The sequence below is a fragment of the Puma concolor genome, chromosome F2, assembly GCF_028749965.1.
Source record: "Puma concolor isolate L17-30 chromosome F2, mPumCon1.1.hap2, whole genome shotgun sequence".
Classification (NCBI taxonomy): Eukaryota; Metazoa; Chordata; class Mammalia; order Carnivora; family Felidae; genus Puma; species Puma concolor.
Window position 1 is genome coordinate 14,235,149 of NC_141684.1, and position 13,720 is coordinate 14,248,868.

Below are 13,720 nucleotides of genomic sequence, written 5' to 3' on the forward strand. Positions count from 1 at the left end.
TAGGTTCCACCCCATGGTAGGAATTGGCCCATTTCAAGGCCAAGGATCCAAATCAGCTTATGGACCAATGTCTGTAGGAGGCAGGACATATTGTCTTGTTATCTGCCACTTGTTAGTCTAAAGGATATTCTGATCCTTTCTTCCAACCTAAAGTTGGCTGGAGAAAGACCAAGAACAGATTCTGAGAGACTGGGATGGAGAGAGAATGAGATGAATCCAAGCCAAATATCAACACTTTCAGAAAGACCTTTGCTAGAACCTTGGTTACAATCTGGATATGCTAAATAGGAGGAAACATTCATTTTTCATAATATTTATCAAATGTCTACTATTCATCAGACCTCAAGTTACATAGCAAATAATAATAATAACGTACTCACTTTTAATGGGACTTACCATCCTAGTCCCAAAAATGTAGTGACCTAGGCAAATAATAAATGAATTATGGCCAAACAGAGAGATTGAAGTTCTACAGCAGAATTAAACTTTGATAAACAAAGAATGTGTGGCTCTTTTGTTTTTCTTCTCTTATTTTACTCTTCACATAAACCCCAATTGCCAAATATTTTTAAATGTAGTCTATGCAAATTGAAAAATGAATCTAATCGGTAGTTAAACCATTCATTTGTGCTTAAGGCCATCTCCTTGAAATAACTGCTGTTTTCCCTGGTCTTCTCCCATCCCTGCTCATCTCTGGCTATATGGGAGAATAGCTGACATGACCCCATGGAACTGTGTGGAAGGACATTCCCCGGGTCTCATAGTTGAATGTATGGCGGGCAGCATTTCATCAGATTTCTTTGGTTTTGCTTCATTCTTGGTATAAGGGATGTTGACACTCACTTCCAGGAATAATGAATTCTTCTGTAGTTTTCTCAGCCCAGTTGAGTCAGATGCCTTCATTCCATTAGCCCTATAACACTGTCCTTAATGACACTACAGACTCTCTGAGGCTGAACACTCCTTTCCTCCAGCCCTAGCCCAGGAAGTCATCCCTTGGCTTTTGTTGAAGGGTTCTTCAACAACTGGACCTTAGGTGGCCCCATTACAGGCCCAAGGGCTCTAAACTTAGTCTTTTTTTCCTGCTATCTGGAACCTAGTGAATCTCAAGACTGCTGATAAAACCGTCTTCATCTCTTCATCTCGGACCGTTTTCTCAAACCACATCCAACTCCTCTTATTGGCTCTGCATTATGCTGTCCTCAGCAGAGGCATGTACCTAAACTAGGACCCTCTGTTCTACATAATCCCCCCAAAATAGTCAGCACATAAACTTTCCCCTCCAGAGTAGGAGGTGGACTTTTATTCCTGGCTGTCTTTCCCTCTCTTCTGGCTTCTTTTTCAGTCCTCTGGGCCCAGAGAGGGTGTCTTTCCCTTCATGGGACCCCTCTCCTTCCCAAGGGCACCCAACCCTCTCCCCTCCCATTCCCCTCCCGTTCCCATACTGGCAGACAGGATGTGGGGAGGCAGAAATATTAAAGTAAAAGCAATTAATACATATCTAAAAATAATACTATTTTTATTCTTAAATATCCAGATTCTCATTCACCAAATGCTAGAGCAGCAATTTTTCTTCCCGTTTTGCAGATAAGAAGACTAAAATGAAGAAAGGTAGACATAAAACAGTGCATATCAATCCCAATATATTAACACCTCTATCACTTTAGTGACACTTCACTTTGGAAATTTTCCAAGAAAATTGTATCTTCTGTTTTCTTCTTTGATGCTCTCCTTGCTCCTGACCCTTCAACAGAGGTGATTCTCCAAGGTCATTTCCTTAGCCTTCTTCTTCTTTTTTTCCTTTCCAATACTTTTGTGTGTGTGTGCAGGAATTCATCCACTCTCAGAACTTAACCAGAGTCTTTAAATATAGACTCAATATTTATTTCTTATCTTGCCTTTTTTTTCAACTGTCTGCTGGGTCATTCCACTTTAGGGGAGTGTTGGTTTCTCAAACTAGACATTCAGAGAACTGAATGGTCCCCACAGCACTGATTTTCTAATTTCTATTTATATCACCCTTTCCTCAAAATTCTTACCATCTGTCATATTTGGGTCTTCATTCACCAGTCCTGGCCATGTTGGATCCCATAGATTCTACCCTCTTGGTCTCTGTGATAACCTACCATAGCTTTTCCTCTCTTTACCTCCTCCCCTGCCTTTACTTCATAACAGGATCTTATCACATCTCACTGAAGTCCTGCCATATGGTCAAGTAAGTGTGATAGAGTACAAAGGAAATGTGTTCATTTCATCTTCATATCCTGACCTCCTAGATGCTCCAAGATTTGGCCTCAAACACAGTTCTTGTCTTGTCTCCAACACTCTACATCTTATCCATAGACCTGATGAAGCTGGCAGCTCATCCTTGAAAACGGGCTTTCCTGTCACTATATGGCAGCTAACTTTTGTGTTTTCTGTCTGAGATGAGCTTGCTAAGCCACTCCACTTAGTGCAATATATTGACCAACCAAGGTCCATTTTAGATTCTATGTCTTTGTGAACTGTCTTGCCTGAAACCCAACAACACACTGTTCCCACCTCTACAACTCCTCCTCAGCCACAAAAACAGGAAAATTCTTCGGAGAAACTTTCTTTGATCCTTAAGTTGTGGTTAGGTTAGGGATCCCTTCTGTGTTATCTCAAAGTTTTAAAGGAGAACCTTCATCTCTTTCTCGGACTCCCTCCTTCCACAAGGAGACAACTGTCCCACTCTACTAGAGGCTGGGTAGGTAAAATTAACTCTGGCCTGAAGTGTCATTAGTGAGACCCCTGGGTGACAAATCTGCTATCATCTCTCCAATCCAGTCTGTATCACTATTAGAGATGGCATGTGGCTTGTCCACGGGTTTCTCTTCTGTGCCTCTCAACAGACTCAGAACTTGATGGGGGCATCTCTTCATGATGATTTTCAGTATGTTCGATGTCAGTTCCCTTCTCTGTCTCTTCTCCATAGCCTGTAAGTTTGTATGATACAGGGACCGTGTTCTTTTTCATTTTTATATTTCCAGGATATAGCACATATTCTGGTCCAATAAATATCTTCAGTGAATGGAGGTGTGAATGAAAACTTTACACCACCCTTACAGGCTTGTAATATAGAACAGAATTGTATGAATAAGCGAAGGAATGACAAATACTTGTATCCTCTCTGTAACTAAGTCTGATTCTTTGCCACATGATGATCACCAACTAGAACAATCTGCATCTCACAATCTTGCTTGGAGTTGAAAAATGCTTGAAGCTCTTCCTCACTGCTTTGATTTTTCCCTTGCCCAGATCTGGCTGGGGTGCAGGCTGGTCAACCCTATCAGCAAGTGCTGAATCACCCCCAAAGCACTGCATCGAAGCTGGGTGACACCATCCCTCTTACCCATGGCTTCTCTTTCTGCTTTGCTGCTCTCCCTTTATAAACCACTCTATCTCTTGCTGCACATTGAACCATAATACTATCTCATGCAGCCTCCCTTACCACTAACAAGCTGACACAGGCATTCAGGAAGCCCATGATATCTACAGAAAAAGAAAGTCACTTTTTTTTTTTTTTTGGCTGAATATTTTTTTCCTCCAAACTCTTGTCTTCTTTCCCAGAAATTCAGCTGAGCTATTTTTAGCCTGAATTGGGTGTGTCTCCTTCCAGGAGACTTCTTTTCTGTAAACAGTGATAAATACTTCAGTGAATGTATCCTCAATTTTAATATATTAGCAATCATATGATTTATTAATTAACCATCCCTCTGGGCTGGGTTGGTATTTTGATAAAGGAAATGCATGCTAATTTGAGCATGATTTTCATTTCTGGTCTAGACTACCTCTATTTGTTAGGGAAGGAAAACATCAGATGACCCCAGGAGGTTTCAAACTAATTCTCTTCATTAACTAATCATTTACTAGTACTGAATGGATACTCCATACTCTCTCCCGGTTCCTTATCACTGTTCAACAAATCAGTCCATAATTTAGTAGCTTTAAATGACAGCCATGTTTATTTATCATGAACTTAGAGGTTATCTGGGAAGTTTTGCTGATCTAGGTTGATCTTGCTGGGCTCACTCATGCATTTGCAGTCAGCTGAGAGGTAGGTAGGCAACTTTGCTGATCTTGGCTGAGTTTCTACATCATGTTTGGGGGTGGGCTAGTCCAAAGTGACTTTGGCTGTGGCAACTCAGTCCTGTCTGATCTCTCATCCTCCAGCAGGCTGATGTAGGCTCAGTTCCATGGAGCTGGTAGGATTCCATATCCAAGCAAACTCAATCGTGCAAGAACAGAGGAGACACTCGAGGGCTTTCCAAGCCTCTACTTGTGGCAGCTTTACTAGCATCCTAATGATCAAAGTGGAGGTCACTCTTAGCCCAAAGTCAGAGGGAGAAGGGCTTCGAGTTACAGGATAAGGGCCATGACTAAGGAGAAGCCATTAAGGAGGGCCCATCAGTGCAATTGACTTATCACTTTCCAAACTCTCCTTCTGCAGTATGTACTGCATAAGAGTATAGGTTTAATGTCCTACCTAATTCAATCCCTTCTGGGAATAACATTATTATTATCATCATCAACAACAACAACAACAAATAGTCTTCATGGAGCACCAACTGTCACGCTTAGACTACAAATAAATGTTCTTATTTAATTCACACAACAACCCTATAAAGTAGATATCATTATTATTTCAAGTCAGGTGTTCTAACTTCAATCCCTGTGAGCTTAAGTATGAGGCCAGTCTTCCTGTAAAAGCAGATTTGAAATTATGTCTCCTATAGGAACACTTATCATGACAATGGTATTTTGTTTCACTTTGTTCTTGGCTCCCAGTAAAAACTCGTTCGTAAAGAGTTGTACACCAAATTTCTCCTTGTAGTGCAACTTATTTGAATGGCCAAGGGCTGTGTGAATATACAGCATATATGAAATTGAGAGGTGCAATGAAAAATATAACTCGGGGATCATTTCTCAAAAATGGGTTCACACATCATTTTGTGTTAAATCCTCAGGCCCCTGGAACTCTCCTGCCCCTCCCAAATTGTTGCTAAGCAACAACAAAAATGGGAAGGAAAAAGTATCACTTCCAGGAGCATTCCTTTGCTCTGGGCCCAGCCCTTCTACACCTGCTTTCACAAAGATGTTGGATCAAGGAAGATAGTGATGTACCCATGCAAACATGAAGCAAAAATGGTGGGTAAGATTGAAGATTAGGGGGAGAAGAGATGCCTGGCAATTAATAAAAAATCATGTCATATCAAGTCTGGCTTAGGATATACTTTGACACAACAGACCCTTCAAAAAATTACTTGAAGTAAGAAATCATATCACCCAATGAAAATTTCCTTAGCCATTGAGTAAGCTTCTGAATGGCCAGGACTGTCCAGCAAGATAGTCCAGGTTGTTGTGGTTCATCATCAATACAAGCGACACTAAGAGGTGGAAAGGGATGCTGTAGAGGGTATCACGGTTGTTTTAGAGGCTGTTTTGCACGTTCAGGTTTTTAATTGGCGTTATGTGTTCTATGGCCCCCGGGAGTACCCCAAATACGAATGTAAGCCAAGGGTCAATAAAATCTTTCTGTAAAAGGTCAGATGGTAAATATGTTAGGCTTTTTGGGTCATACGGTCTCTATTGCAACTCCACCATTTTGCACAAGAGTAGTCAGAGATGATATGCAAACGAATGTCCATAGTTGTTTTCCTATAAAACTTTATTTACAAAACCAGATGGCGGGCCAGATTTGGCTTGCAGGCTGTCGTTTTTTGACGACTGACATAAACAGTCAGGAAGTCTCTGAAGATTTGGGATGTTTAGTCTCTAGAGACTAACCTTGGCTTCTGAGCGGAATGAAGCACAGGCAAATTTAACTAAAACTTCTAACTTCCTCCTTCTTGTGATACTCTGCGATGGGAAGCTGGCCAAACTTGGTTAAGAATTATGCGACAACCAATGGACTTGACAGCCAAGAAAGGGACTCCACTGGAGAAAGTGAGTGTCCCAGAGAGAACAAGACTAAGGCCACAGAGGAGCCCCGTTTCCCTCTAAGACAAATTCAGTGCTTTTCTCTGCCACAGACTTACTCTAAAGTGCTTGAAGGTACAAATGCAGGAAGAACCAAAGGCTTCAAGTGAAATCCTGAAAGAGCGCTAGATGCAAATAGACCAGAGGTCCGTTCTCAGCCTTGCCACTAACTATTTGGGTGACTTATTTGATGGTTGGGACCAACTTTTCTCCACCTGTGGAAAGGGATTATAGTGTTTCTCAAAGTATCATCTGTACCCATCCGCATTAGAGTCACTTCATTTGCTTATTTAAACTTCCGCACCCCGGGGCGCCTGGGTGGCTCAGTTGGTTAAGCATACGACTTCCGCTCAGGTCATGATCTCATGGTCTGTGGGTTCGAGCCCCGCCCACATCGGGCTCTGTGTTGACAGCTCGGAGCCTGGAGCCTGTTTCGGATTCTGTGTCCCCCTCTTTCTCTGACCCTCCCCTGTTCATGCTCTCTGTCTCTCTGTCTCAAAAATAAATAAATGTTTAAAAAAAATAAATAAATAAACTTCCGCACGCCATAGGGGCACTTGTACCCCAATGTTTATAGCAGCACTCTCAACAATAGCCAAATTATGGAAAGAGCCTAAATGTCCATCAGCTGATGAATGGATAAAGAAATTGTGGTTTATATACACAATGGAGTACTACGTGGCAATGAGAAAGAATGAAATATGGCCCTTTGTAGCAACGTGGATGGAACTGGAGAGTGTGATGCTAAGTGAAATAAGCCATACAGAGAAAGACAGATACCATATGGTTTCACTCTTATGTGGATCCTGAGAAACTTAACAGAAACCCATGGAGGAGGGGAAGGAAAAAAAAAAAAAAGAGGTGAGAGTGGGAGAGAGCCAAAGCATAAGAGACTGTTAAAAACTGAGAACAAACTGAGGGTTGATGGGGGGTGGGAGGGAGGGGAGGGTGGGTGATGGGTATTGAGGAGGGCACCTGCTGGGATGAGCACTGGGTGTTGTATGGAAACCAATTTGACAATAAATTTCATATATTGAAAAAAAATAAAAAATAAAAAATAAAAATAAATAAATAAACTTCTGCACCCCACCAGGTCTAGTGAATTATAATCTCTGAGGATTGGAGCTAGGTAATATGTATGATCATCTTGAGCTCCAAAGGCTCTTAAAATCCAGTGAACTTTGAGAACCACTGGATAAGAAAGAGACTTTCCAGTATGCCTTGCAGCCCTGACCTTCTGTGCCTCTCTGAAACGTGGCATTAAGGTCTATCATCTTCTGTAGTTCTGACAACTCAGGGAGATATGCCTGTCAACGGTGACACATGTGGCCTCCATTAGAGCTGTGTGGGATTTCAAGCAGAATAGCCGGCCTCACCTACACCTCCGTTTGGAGACATGGTCTCTTGGCCTGTGTAGATGTGTTACTTGACAATCAAAAGGAAAAAAAAAATACCTCCACACCCCTTTCCTCAGGCCAAAATGCAAATTTGGAACCCACTCTGCATGCCTTTCCAGGGAGGTGGCAAAGCTGATGAGGGACCTCGTGCTTGTAGCAACAGGCCCCAGAAGTTGAATCATATCCTTGAAAATAACATAGCTCCCTTCAGCTCAACAGAGCAGCTAAGGGAGAAGGGAATGGTGTGTATGTGTGTGTGTGTGTGTGTGTGTGTGTGTGTGTGTGTGTTATGGTATAGTGTGTGTCGGGGGGGTAGTGTCTGCTATCTGTGGCTGTGTGCTTGGTGTGGGGTATATGCATGAGTGTGGTGTTTGTATACGTGGTATGTTATGTTGTATATGTGTGTGGGCACGTGTGGTATCTACAGCGTATGTGTGTGCATGCACGCACGCCGGAGGAGGGCAGGGGCGTGGTCAGCCAAGACAGTCAGAGTCCACAGATTCAACGGCCCCTACTATGTGCCAGCTCTAGGCTGGGAGCTTAGAGTGAGGGTTTAGAACAAGCCCCCTGTCCTGAAAACCCTGATGCCAGTGAGTAGCCTTTCCTGAGCGTGACAGGCCAGCCACGTTCCCTCACCCTCACAAAACCCCTTTGGGCTAGAGATCGAGGTCATTGCCATCTTTACAGCAAGGAAGGCTGAGGCTAAGACGGGTTAAGGATGCAGCACTACAACAGAACTCAAGAACCCAGGCAGGTCAGATCGCAAAGCCCATCCTACAAACTGCGATCATCACAACAGCTAAGTTTTATTGAGGGTTTTGCAGACATCATGATCTCAGGATGTGTTCCAACAACCGTGTGAGGTAGCCCTTGTTATTCTTACTGTGCCAATGAGTGAACGGCCCAGGGCCACAAAGTCAGTCAGTGAGAGACCTAAGATTTGGATCCAGGCAGTCTTGCCCCAGGGCGCATGCTCCAAGCCATCTGTCCCTTAGCCTCTTCAAGGTAGACGCGCGGAAATAAATGACAATGTAGATGGATACACAAAGGTCAGAGAAAGGAAAGGGTAATGTTCTGGGGAAGGCCAGAGAAAGCTTCCCCAGGAAGTGCTGTCTGTTTTCTTGCATTTGCAAACCTGACTCTTGGAAGCAGAGAGAGTCTGATGGTTGTAATTTCATACCTGCTTGATTTGTCCTTGCTTGGGTGGGGAGCAGGGAGTCGTGTTCTATTTCTCTTCCTTTGAACATAAGGTCCCTGGATGAAATGTGAAATCTGTCTTTTGGCCATGTCAACAGCATCTTAGGGGACCCCTCCCCCAGGAGCCAAAGAGTAGTCAAGGGCAGGCAAGTTCACAAATGAGCAGAGGAGAGGGGAAAGGAAGTGCCTGTATATGGAGAGTAGTGTTGCCCAGAGAGCAAGCTCTGGGGCACTGGAGAAAAAGTCTGGTTTTATATTTTGTTCCCAGATCTGCCACAGTCTCTAGTCTTCTTTCCAAAACAACCAGAAATTATTTAATAATAAACTCACAGTTACTATGTGTTTCTGAAACGTAGGTCTTACTAGCTATATTCCGAAAAGGGCAATCCTAACCTTCAAAGGCTTGGGTTTACCTGGACAGGACATTAGTGACTAGAGCCAGAGCCTGAAGTTTGTTGAAATTACAATGTGTTTGTTATTTTTAAAATCTTGCAAATAAAACAATAAATACCGGAGAAAGTTCAGACCGAAATAAATAGGTACAGATATTGCACTAGAAGACACTTTAGCAAGCCAACTAACTGAGTCATCTCAGTGTGAGTGTGTGCGTGTGTGTTCACACATCACTCTGGTCACCTTGCACTTACATACTTCCAGAAATGGAAGGTCACTCCTTGTCCAGGCAGGTCACCCCTTTGTTTTATAACTCTAATAGTTCGGGTGGCACCTTACAATTATTCACCACTTGCCCTGGGTCTGACTTCTGAAGCTCCTCGGAGTTGATTTTGAATACTTTTTAGTGACTTCAAAACCTTTTTGGAAGAAAGGCATGTAAAGTAAATGTACATTAAGTAAAATAAAAAGACCGATGAATTCTTCTCCACATAAAAAGCCCATTGATTATTTGAAGATGTCTAATAAATTCCCCAGACCTGTCTCTTCTCCTTCCAATTTAAATACCACTTCTGCCTAGTGCCAATCTCCACATCCAGGGTCACCTGACTCTCCCTAGACACGCACATGTGTGCGCACTTGTGCATACACGCACTGCAAATTGGCAAGTTCAACTCTTCCTTAAAACTCTGTGACGGGGGTTATCCTTAAGTAAACTGTGAAGTGCTCACGGGACATTCTTCAAAGTTAGGCTTGCCGATGGTTCGGCTCAGCACTTATGTGGTCATTATTACAAATGCATTCCTTCTGTGCCCCTGTGCCTGTCCCTTCAACTTGTAGCTCAAGTAATCATGGGTCTTGTTGCCATTTTCTGAGTGTGTCCCCTTCTTAAAACCACCCTTCCTGGATCTAAGTCTTGGCCCCAGGTCCCTATCCAACAAGTTTTCCAGATTCCATGGCATCATATTTTAGCAAGCTCAGTCTTCATTTCAACCAATTGGTTAAATGTCTACGAGAGAGGCCAAAAACAGAAGGAGATAGTGGGTAGCTCAAAATGACCCTGTTCTTCAACCAATGTGTGACTATTGAAATTTACTATCATTCAGCCTGCATTTCTTAAGCTTTTCTTCCAAAATATTCTGAAGGAAGCTTTCAAGTCCTTTGCTGAAATTGACACACAGCATCACAATGGCACCTAATGCTTTGCTAGTCTAGCAACCCCATCAGAAAGGACAGAGGTGAACTTTTCATCAACTTCCTTTTTTTTTTTTAACTTTTTTTAATGTTGATTTTTGAGAGAGAGACAGAGAGAGAGAGAGAGAGAGAGAGAGAGAGAGAATGAGCAGGGGAGGGGCAGAGAGAGAGGGAGGGAGACACAGAATCTGAAGCAGGCTCTAGGCTCTGAACCGTCAGCACAGAGCCCTATGCGGGGCTCGAACCCATGAACCGTGAGATCATGACCTGACCGGAAGTCAGATGCTTACCTGACTGAGCCACCCCAGGTGCCCCTTTTCATCACCTTTCTTATTCTTAGGTAATCCATATCATTTCCTGGTGATCATTACTTCATTTTCTAAGTGCTGAGAAAAAATATACATATATTTCTCAATTGTAGAGTTTTGGCGGGGATAGATACCCCATTTAGATGTAATTTCTAATATTATCTTCCCTTCCTACCTAACACTGAGTGATTTGTCCATCTTCAGTCCTCTGGAATTGTCCTCTGCAGTTCTTTGGAAATTAGAGTTATGACTGTATTCTTGAGTTCATAGTAGGAACAACATGAGACTGGGATATGAGTTCAAATCTTGCCTCTGTTAACAGTACTTTATTCAAGGTGGTGACGTTGAGCAAATGGCTTATTTTCTTTCTACTGCAATCTCCTTATCTATCAAATGGATTTGTGTCTTCCAGAGCTGATATGAGAAAGGAAGTCAAAAGCACACCTAACCCAGTACCTGACATGTCCTCTGTAAGTGCCCGTCTCTATCCTGTGGGGATCCACTTACCTTGTTTATGCATCCTAACTTCTGTGCTTCCATAGTATTTCCTCATGTATTCCCCATTCCATGTCCCATCCTTTCCAGTTGGAAGATTATTCCCCTTGACCAAGATGCTGTGTTTTATAAGATATATACAGCTCTGTTTCCTTGCTGTCATCCGTCAGCACCATGTTTGCTGCCCTGGGCCCTGAGCCTCTTCCTTCCCTACTGTCCTTAGTGTGAAAATAGCTTCTAAACAGTCCCACCGAAGCTCCCAGTACCTTTAATTCTGAGTATTCTTCATAAGTACCCAGCATGCACTCAATGTTGAGGATCTCTGACAGAGCCCCTGTCATGACACATCTTACAGTGAGTGTTGGTTTCCTGTGGCTGAAGTGGGGTTTACCTCATGCCCCAAGTCCTGGGGTAAGATAACCACATGATCGAACCAGGATTCTAATCTAAGCGTCCTTTCTGCCATGTGATGTTGGCACAAATGAACTTTTTGAGAAATATGAACAGCATCAAGGAAGTTTTATGAAGTACATTATGGAGAAGCCCCAAGATCCTCCTCTGACATCATCTGCCTTCATTTAGCTGATTATCAACTAATCCTTATTAAATGGTTATTGGATAGGGTCATTAAGGTGTAAGCGATAACAACAAAGGTGTGAACACTTCCAGTGGGAATGGAGTGGTGGCCTTGTTCATATCCGCCTACTCTGAGAGCAGGTGGGAAGTGATGTAAGTGGCTGTCCTTCCCACATCAATCACCAGTCAACCCTAATTTAATCTTTCCATAGCTCTCAAATGTTAAGCACTAAATGCAGTCAACAGAGGATCCTTATATTCTTGATTACACATCTTTGTGCCTTATAATCCATACCCTTCTTTATTCATTCTCCACACAGTGAGGTATAAAGAGGTCTTTAGTAGCCTACGTGGACCCAGGCTATTGTCTCTCTCCTGTCCCTAGCCCTCAGTGTGTGACCATGGAATGTCATTGGACCTCTCTCGGCCTCCATTTCTCAACTGTAAAATCAAGGAGTTGGATTCTAAAATTCTTGAAAGAACATTCCGTCTATAGTTCTAAGTGGTCAAACACCTGGTTCCAGAGACACTTGGCTGTGCACAGATGTTAGCAGTCAGCATCATGTTCTAAGTGACATCAGCGCTGCAGAAACATGGACACAGATCTTCACGGGGGTTCCCACAGTGAGACCTGAATACTCACATTCTTGCCCAAGAGCTCGTTTATTCACTCACTCGGTCTTCGTGGGAAAACAGAATTGGAACTGTGGCAGCAGGCTTGCAGCCTGGCTTTGTCACTTATACACTGGATGGCCTTGAGGAAGCCATGCCACCTCTCTAATTGGCTCTTCGTCACTTCCTCTGTAATTTGGCATAATGGTACACCTTCAAAGGCAGCGGTGGGTCTAGAATTGTTATAAGACTAAACCATTGATCTGATGGGAAGGTGGCCTGCGGTGCTCGACCCAATCCTCTGACTGTGAAGACGTGAGGCACAAGCAAAGTGCATTTACTTGTTTATTTGAGGCGTTCTGAGCGAGAGCCCTAGTGTAAGGGATGTAAGACGGCGGGACACAAGCTTCAAGTTACCCCAACAGCACAGTCATTATTCACAGAGCTATTGTGACAACGCAATGTGATTCCATACGCCAAAGGGCCTGGCACATGCTCAAAAAAACAAAACAGGGGCTCCTGGGTGGCTCAGTCGGTTAAGCATCCGACTTCAGCTCAGGTCACGATCTCGCAGTCCTTGAGTTCGAGCCCCGCGTCGGACTGACTGGGCTGACTACTCAGAGCCTGGAGCCTGTTTCAGATTCTGTGTCTCCCTCTCTCTCTGACCCTCCCCCGTTCATGCTCTCTCTCTCTGTCTCAAAAATAAATAAACGTTTAAAAAAAAACAAACAACCTGCTGGTTATGAACATGGGTTTGCTTTGTGCCTAGGCTCTAAGTACTATGCACAGAAGCTCTGTGTACATTCAATAAATCATAATAAAACAATAAACCACTCCCTTTTCTAAGCCTCAGTTTCCCCCTTGGTAGAATGTGAGCATTACATTAAGATTTCCTCTCCAAATTTACTACCCCATAATAATTTTTAGAAAGAATACAGCATGAGCCCTTTTATGGACTATCCTACCAAGCTTAAGAATATTAGAGGAAGATGGGGCGCCTGGGTGGCTCAGTCGGTTAAGCGTCTGACTTCAGCTCAGGTCACGATCTCGCAGTCCGTGAGTTCAAGCCCTGCGTCGGGCTCTGTGCTGACTACTCAGAGCCTGGAGCCTGTTTCAGATTCTGTGTCTCCCTCTCTCTCTGACCCTCCCCCATTCATGCTCTGTCTCTCTCTGTCTCAAAAATAAATAAACGTTAAAAAAAAAAGAATATTAGAGGAAGAAAAATCTAGTTGTAGGCACAATTAATATTTGTTGTATACCTACTCATGCCAGTGCTAGGTTCTGGAAATAGGCGATCTAAACAGAGACTCTGGCAAATATTGATACATAATTGTAAACAGAAAAAATACTTGCATAGAAGAGACCTACATATTTTATGGCACCATGTATCAGGAGGGTGTTACCTAGGAAGGAAGGAATACATGAGGAAGTGAGATTTCAACTGAAATATGGAGAACGGTTGGGAGTTAGCTAGGTGAAGAGCAAGAAGAAAGAAGCACAGAGAAATGTATCTGAAGTGAACTTCAAGGGCTCTTTCAGGAAAGTTGA